Below are 8,501 nucleotides of genomic sequence, written 5' to 3' on the forward strand. Positions count from 1 at the left end.
GTTGGCAGCACTGCCAGCCACCGAACAAAACCTTCCTTCGTCTTGGTATTAAGTGTCCCGCTAAGTTTCCCACGCAAATGATGCAGCTGCCATCTTCTCGCTACAAAAAATTTGCTGCCGTAGCCATCGGCCGTTGGGAGGATTATTTTGGAGCTGGACTACTGTACTTGAAACCACATCTTCTCTGTGCTGCCATTAAGAGGGAAACTTAAAATGCAAAGGGCGGCTGGAGTGTCATTACCAGCTGAGCGTTGCCAGTGCTGCATCCCCGCTAATAGCGTTTGGAAAATTAGAGTCTCTGCAACGGCAGTTCTTCTGTGCACTATTAACAAGGTGCATGGAAAAGAAATATAGAGGTCTGACAAAGAACAATGAGGTTTTGCCGCTCGTGCGTCTACCCAGGATCCCAGCAAGCTGGCAGAAGCCGGGTGGGCGGGTTGTACCGTGAGGATCAAGCCCATTGCAGATCAGTCAGCGCAAAATTGCGAGGAAAGCGCCCTCTCATTACTCCGCCAAATTGAAACAAATGACTCGGAGGTGGAAGCAAAGAAACAGCGAGCAAACAACGCAGGCTCGTTTAGCAGAGTGCTAATTGGGCGGCTGCCCTGAAACGGTTCTTCTAGGGGCTCACCGGGAGAAGATAAATGGAGTCCGCGTTGACACAAATCATATCTGATAGCTCTGTGGAAATCCTGTTCCAAGAAAGCAGCGCCCAGAATGGATGGGATGCCTTTCAGCCCGTCGTGGAATAAATAGGGACTGGAGACTTACTTATGTCCTGTTAATAAGCGTATTTTTTCTGACTACGGCGCGGGCTTGAAGTTCCTTGAAATTGTAAAATGATGCACATCTAATGTACTGCACACAGCAACTCAGCAGCCTGCCAGATGAGTGGGTTTAGATATATCTGCGCAGGAACATGTCCGCTTGTAGCCAAGTGACAATGATATAATTAGCAAAGCCATTAATCCTTGCTCAGCGTTACTATAAGCTTAATTTAATTTATATCAAGGCAGACAAATAGTACAGTGCATTCTGGGACGTGAAAGATGATAAACAGAACAACTGCTGCTGCCGAGCGTGACCAGCGGCCACCGCAGGGCTCCCAGGAGGCGGTCACGTCCAGCAGAAGCGAGCTGTTTGCCCCGGACACTTGCGTGTCACCCCGTCTGCCGATGCCCTGCTTGCCATGCAGCATCCGGAGACCTAACTGCGGGCAGTTAGCTCTTGCAGGCAAGATCGCTCTTTCCTTGGCTCTGGGTTGGGCAGCACCCAGCACCGTGGGGCTCCGTGTGCTGGCTGCAGCCCCTAGGCACGAGCTCAGGGCAAGCAAGTGACCATGGCAGTCACACGACCATCAACAGCGCTAGTTAGACCCAGCAGAAGCTATGCACCGCGATTATCGACACTGGGCACAGGCCTGGATCAGCAGCAGAACAGAAATGGCCCAGCTGCCATCGCTGCCTTTCCCCGTCTCTGCACTGCGGTCGGACCGGATGGGTCCTTTACGACAGCAGCAAACAGCAGCTACCGTCTCAGTCTCCGACTGCTTCTGCCAGCATCCTGCAACTGCGCATGCAACCTCTTTCCACGCAGCCAGGGCACGGCATGGCATTTCAGGCCATTTGTACAGGGCTGAAGCAGCTCAGCCTGGTGATGCTGATGAGCGGAGCAGGTTACAGGGGCGGCATGCGGTCTCTCGTCGCGCAGACCTCCCACCCAGCTGGGATTGTGTGGGGCTGAGACAACGCAGGGCCCGCGTGAGATCGGCTTGCTGCTTGCAAAGTGTTGGTGTAAGTAGTCAGGTGTCAGAGGAGCCCTTTGCGGCACTGACCTTTTCAGTCCTGCCCGGAGCCTCCAGCGTGCAAAGCCCTCCAGGGTCACGCGGGTCCTGCCCACCCGGGCCACGGGTGACTCCTCACGCTGACATCATCCCCGGCACAACTTAGCGAGCACCCAGCCCTTGCTCTGCTGCCAGCTGTGTTGAGCTCGTGGTCCCCAGGAGCACCCTGAGTGGTCTTTACTGGCACATGCCGAGTCAGAGATGGCAGCACCGGGGCGCACAGCAATCACTGACCTGTGCGCATAGGGTTATATCTTTGCCACTCCACAGGTGCGGGGGACAGCCGAGGACTCAGGACCACACTGGCATAGAGGAAATCGCCCGCGTGCTTTGGCGCCTGGTGAAGGAGAGGCCCATCCTCAGCACGGCCCTGCATGGGGCTATGCCGATGGCACACCTGGCCACTTACCCAGCATAACTGCTAACCAGCTGATGGCTCCTTTTTAATTGGAAGCTGAAAAATATTTTACTAAGAGTCTCTGGGGGTGGGGGGGATGGATCAATGTGCCGATGAGTTTGCTGCTGATAGCTCTCGCCTGGCCCTCGGGGAAGGCGCAGGCCAATTAAGCAGTGAGCCAAGTCCACTGGAGAGCCAAGTCCGATAGAGGCGCTTTTGGGAGGGCCAAGGGGAGCGAGGGACCGCTTGTGGAGCCAGTGCAGCTGGGGTGTGCACATGGGCAGCCTGGCTCGGAGGGCACGTGTTGCACATGCAAGGCCCCTGCTTTGTGCCACGCTTGGGAGACCCCTGGGAGTAAAGAGGTTTTAAGGAAGAGCAAACCCGGCCGCCCGGCTCCTGCAAGGGATCCTCGCAGCACTGTTTAATGCTTCGTTCCAGGGTTTTTCCGACTCAATCGCACAGGATGGGGCGTGGGGGATGGCAGGCATGGTCCCAGGATGGGGCAGGGCCTGCGCCCAGTGCTGCGCTGATTCAAAGCCAAGGCATGCTAGCTGCACCGGGCCCGAGAGGGGCTGCAAACAGGACGTCATCCACAGCAGCATCTGCCCAGTGCTTGGGGGTGCTTGTGGCCAGCGAGGCCTTGCCCCCATGCAGGTCCCTGCGGCCAGGGCTCCTGCTCTCCTGCTCGGATGACAGCTCCGAGCGTCCGGAGATCCAGGGCCACAAAGGGATGATGGGTGGAGGCAGCCTGGCACATCACCCCTTGCTCCGCTCTGACCAGCCCATGCGAGGGCCAGGCCGCCCCTCCTCGCAGGACTGGTTCCTCCCCAGTTTACTGGAGACCCCTCATTCCTCTCTCCAGTTCACCCAGTCACCGGCTGCGCAGAGCTCAGCCCCGCACCCACCCAGCCTGCCCGCAACACCCACAGGCGCTGGGAGAGGGCTCCACCGGGGGCGGGGGAGCTGGCTCCTCAGCCCTTTGCAAAGGTTACTGCGGATCAAAGCTGCTTCCTGACGTGGAGGGAAATGTGCTGACATTTCCAGCCGGCCGCTGGCTGCGAGCGCACCCCGATTAGGATGCAGCGCCTGCTTGATGTGGACAGAGCGTGCAGCCTATTTAAATGCTAATGGGCTGAAGAGCGATATGCAAACTTCCAGGCAATTAGGGCTCCTGGTTTACGATTAGCTGAGTCGCCCGTGCAGCTCCGTCCGCAGCCGCCTGTCCCAGGATGTGGCATGGGGGCATCGCCACGTGTCTGCTGGGGAACGGGAGATGCAACGGAGACCCCAGCCAGCACGGAGCAGGGGGTGTCCTCGTCCTTGCAGCCACATGGGTACGAGCCTGCCGGAGTGACAGGAGATAGATGTGTTGCAGGGTCAGAAACCTTCGTGAGTCCGATGGGCCTAAACCAGGCCACATACAGACCCGCACATCAGCAGCATTGTTCAGGGCAGAAACGCATCCCGCTCTTGCGAGGGTCCACAAGAAAAAAGGGAAGATGGAGAACAGGGCAGAAGCGCGCTATTTTGTTTGCCCCCACGGTGATGGGTCCCTTAGCTATGCTGATGCACCGGCAATCTGCAGCTATGTGACTGCTAACAGCCAGACCCCAGTGGCCCTGCGGTGTCAGGTCCAGCGTGCATCACTATGAAAAGGCAGATTGTTTCCCAGCCGCTGGCCCGCAATGTTTATGAGCAGATTTCCATGACAGGCAGTGAAGTGGGTGGGAGGAATCATAAATATTTTACCGCAACCGCCTGTGGGAAGTCAGGGAAGGATGTGCTTCCCTGCAGAGAGAGGGAAACTGGCCCTGACCCCTGTCAACTTGCCTGGGTTTTCATTTTTAATGGGAAAATGGTTCTTTTTTTTCACCCAAGCTTGCAGGCAACTCTCAGGAACTCCACGCGGGGTGGGGGGGGGTGCACAAAGCACCTTGGCAAAGGTTGAAAGATGGATTCGTTCGTCAGTTATTTATGAAGTTTCTAGGCGAGGTGCTGCCATCGTGCGCGACATCCTAGGAGGAGAAGACGGCTTTTGTTGCGGCAAATGACGTAACCCTAAAAGTCGTCAAAAATGGGGAAGAGGTTTCAAAAATCATCCCCAGATGGCAGCTGCGTGGCTATAAATACGTAGTCTGACGGGCCCTTCTTAGCACTTCAGGATCTGAGGCTCGGGAGGCAGCTCGAAGTGCTGGTGTCACTATCAAAGGCTCAGATGCATGGCTTAAATACTCTTTAGCAGGTTTTCAGCGGCTCAGGAGGCAAGCTGGATCAGGGAGCGTCGTGGCTCGGATAGTTTGTAAAACTGCTGTCAAGCAGATTAAGCTGCGAATGGAAACATTGCTGGCGATGTCTTTTCCCTCTCCAGTGTCTGCGGGCTGGAGGGTGATGGTGAAGCCACCGCAGCGCCCACCCAACCCCAAGGGGTGTGAGATGGGGTCCGGTACCAGCATGAAAGCAATTAGCCCTACACGCGGGAGGCCAGAGCAGCCCACGCCCACACACAGGCCAAGGTCCCTGAGACTGTCAGCAAGGCATATTTAACAGACATAAATCACACTAAGTAGGCTCACATTTCATACAGGAAAGTGAATCTAGGAACTCCAATTCCCCCAAGTTATCCTGGCCGTCACTCTCAGCTCAGCCATGAATCCTTGGAAAGCTCCAGGCCCAGTCTTGCAGTTGGTAAATTGCCATTACTCACTAATTTATGCAACGAGAGCTAGCCTCTGATACGCAACATTTCTCTCAGTCTCCGGCTAAAGAGCTGCTCTGGCTGCAGAGCCCTTTTGCAGGAGAAGCGGGGAAGGGTAACGCCGGCAGGCTGCCTTTCTCCTTGGGGGAGGGTCTCATGCTATCCCTGTTAGGCTGTCAAGGGCAGAGAGGCACCAGCAGTGAAAAAAGTCACCCTGTCCGTGATGTGGAGACTGTGACAGCAAGAGGGACCCTGAGATGGCAATCGCTAACCTTTTTTTCTTAAGGAAATTTTCCACGTTGCAAGCCAAATCAGCTAAATCAAGTCCAAATCCATGAGTCAGTCCAGAAGCATCACCCACTGCGGTGGTCGGTCCGCCCTTCGAGTGAAGGCCTGGATTCCTCCAGACACGCGCAGCTCCTGCAGCCTTCACCTTGGTGCACTAGCAGCCTCTGCTCATCCGGGAAGGGTTGCTTGGCCTGACACGGCCAGTAGAAACGGGCTTTCTCACACCCCCTTTCCTGCAGGAATGAGTGACAGCGCTCTCCAAATGCACGCCAGCGCTAATTGTCACAAGTGACTCTGTCTGGAGGGATCTGGGGCTAAAGACAAATCAAAGCAGCAGCAGTGCTTTTCAGTGCTTTCAAAATGGATTTTCTAACTCTCCAAAGCAATTGGCCTGCAAAGCACCAAAGGAGTTCCTGTGCCATCAAAGAGAATATGCATGAGTGCCTAGGAAGGCGCAGGGATAAGCAGCTGTTTAAGGGACCTGCCTCCCCTCTCTGATCAGCATCTGGGATCCTGCACAAAGCCAAACACACGTGGGTCCAGGGTTAACACTCATCAGGTTCCCCGCTGACGAGGAGGGCGCCAGAAGGGCTTGGCCTTTTCTGATGAAGTGAACTTGAGTTCATGAAAGCTTTTTCTCTCTCTCTCTAGCTAGATGTATCTTTAGTTAGTCCATAAGGTGCATCCCTACCTGTTCTGCTGACCGACTGCAGGCTAGCAAGCTACCTACCTCTCACCTCATCGGTGCAATTCCCCTGACAAGGACTGGGGTCTGCTGCTCCTTCTGCACCCTTCCTGTTTCACTGAGCCCCAGGCTCTGCTTTCAGCTCAGGAGGCCAAGGGGTCTCTGCTCTCTTTGACCCACACCGCTGTGCACCATGATTCATTGTGACCACTGTCATGTTCCCCTCTGTTTGGCACTCCATCTGGACTCCATTGTGTCCATTTCTGGGCTTCCACTGCAGAAAGGATGTGGACAAGTTGGAGAGAGTCCAGCAGAGGCAATGAAAATGGTTTTGGGGACTGGGCCACATGGTTTATCAGGAGAGGCTGAGGGAACTGGGTTTATTTAGTCTGCAGAAGAGAAGACCAAGGGGGGGATTTAATAGCAGCCTTCAAGTCCCTGCAGGGGGGTTGCAAAGGGGCTGGGGCTGGACTGTTCTCGGTGGGGGGAGATGACAGAACAAGGAGCAATGGGCTCCAGTTGCAGCAAGGGAGGTTTAGCTTGGCTGTTAGGACAAACTTTGTCACTAGGAAGTTAGTAAAGCGCTGGAACAAGTTACCCAGAGAGGTGGTGGCATCTCCATCCTTGGAGGTTTTAAAGGCCCGACTCAACAAGCCCTGGCTGGGATGATCGAGTCAGGGCTGGGGCTGCTTTGAGAAGTGGGCTGGACTAGATGTGACCCTTCAACTCTCATTTTCTACGATTCGATGTTCTCTCCTCCAGCACCAGCTCCCCGCAGGGCTCTGGGTGGAAGGGGATGGCTGCATCTCTGACTCTGGCTGCAGTTTGCCCGGCCCACGTTCCCTGCCAGGGTTACAGGCTTCTGAGCTCGCAAAGACATGCAGGCTAATGAAAGAGGAGATGACTGCTGGCTCCCAACAGACACCCTCCACAGGATCCTTATCTCTTTGCACTGGCCTTGCAGTCGGTCTCAGGCAACCAGAGCAAGGGAGCGCTGATGGTGCCAATCTGCAGCCGAACGTACGGCTCCTTCGGGCTGCGCTTTGGGAGGAGGTTTTGCCTGCACCTGCATGCCTGCAAAGTCACAGCACTGCCAGCTCTCTCCGCAGCAATGGCACGGCCCTCGCTCCTGCGTGGAAAGGGGATGTTCTGTCCTCGGACATCCACTTCTGGCTCTGGCTCCTTGGGACAGCTCAGCTGCCTGGCCACATGCACGGTGCTGTATTATTAATGACCTCTCTAACCCCTGCAGGCCTCTGCACCTCGATTCTGCCCCCCTTTATCCCCACGACCACATCCAGCTTTCTGCTCTGCTGCTCGCCCCCGCAGCCCTGCCAGCGCGCCCAGCCTTGCGCTCCTGCTCGCCAGCTGGCTGCAGTCACCTCAGCGTCTGGTACCAGGCCTCTGGGGCCCTGTGCAAGGTCCTCTCTGCAGCCACCCGCACGGACGTCTCTCTTGCAACCCGCTTCTGTCTTGCTGCAGACAATGAGCGGAGCTGACCGGTACGTCAGCGGCCTCCGGTTGCCCCCCTGCCTCCGCCTCTGCTTTCCTTGCCACGAGCGCTGAGAGCAGGGGCTGTTCCTCCAGAGCGGTTGCAAGCTGCGGAGCGCACAGCACGAGCTGCTGCTACTGCTGATACAGTAGTAGATTTTGGGGGGGGGGGCTTGAGATGCTATATTTTCCCGTGTGCGACAGCTCTCTCCTGCATGCGTGTAACTAGCCACCTTCCTCCCTGAGCCTTTGACACCCGCTAGCCCTGTGGGTGAGGAAAGGGTGGAGGAGCTGGGGCGACTAGGTGGGGAGGGGAAGCACGCACAGTCTCAAGTGCCAGAAGAGCCGTTCGGCGGAGGAGACAGAGCCCTGGGTCTCGGCACGCACAGGCCTTAAACTGCACCCGGAGCGTGGATGTTAGGGAGAGCTTTCTACTGACGAGGCGCCGGACCGGATGGCTGCGAGCAGCGGTAGGAACCTCGGCTCTGTAGCTGCTGCGCGCAGGTGAGACGAGCCCTCGGCTGTGATGGGTTAGGGATGGGGTGGCCCTGCCTGGACTAGGTGTCATCTCCACCAGGTCCCTTCCAGCAGCAGCTCAGTGCCTTGAGCATCCTCGGCCTGTTGCAGTAGGAGAAACCCCATTAGTGGGCTTTGGCCTCTGCCTGCGAATGCAGCTCTGAGCCTCCTCTCATGCTTCCCCCCGGCCTGTCCAGCTTCCCCAGGACCCGGCGTTCGGTTCGGCAGCTCGGAGCAATAGTCTGGAGCAGGTAGAGAGCGGGGCTGCCTGAAACCAATGCAGCCCTGCACAGGGCCGGAGGACCAATCAGCGCGGCGGAGGTGGAGCCTGAGCTCCAGCGGATAATTACTAAGTGCATTTCCAGCACAATTGGTCTGGACTGCTGAAAGCTCTGGTCGCAGAGAGAGGAACGCTGTCATTGTAACTCCAGCGCGCGCCCAGCCTTGCAGCATCCCCGCCACGGCTCTGTTCTCCTGCCCAGCAGCGCGAGAAAGGTACTGCCCCAGCCCTCGCTGCTTTGCTTGCGCGTGAATGTGTGTGGCTGGGAAGTTGGTTGGGAAAGGGGAGCAGTGGGGGGGGGGGGGG

At 56.8% G+C, this 8,501-nt stretch overlaps 1 protein-coding gene across 1 annotated transcript in view; it reads left to right on the forward strand.

Moving 5' to 3' along the window:
• Positions 1-8,244: 8,244 nt before the first annotated feature.
• The window catches only part of ZMAT4 (zinc finger matrin-type 4), a 145,292-nt gene continuing 145,035 nt past the window's right edge, over positions 8,245-8,501 (forward strand). The window contains exon 1 of the mRNA XM_019514432.1: positions 8,245-8,410. The gene's annotated coding sequence lies outside the window, so the exon portion shown is untranslated. The remainder of the gene's footprint in view (positions 8,411-8,501) is intronic.

Source organism: Gavialis gangeticus, unplaced genomic scaffold (assembly GCF_001723915.1).
Source record: "Gavialis gangeticus isolate Ggan-Ray unplaced genomic scaffold, GavGan_comp1, whole genome shotgun sequence".
NCBI classification, from domain to species: Eukaryota; Metazoa; Chordata; order Crocodylia; family Gavialidae; genus Gavialis; species Gavialis gangeticus.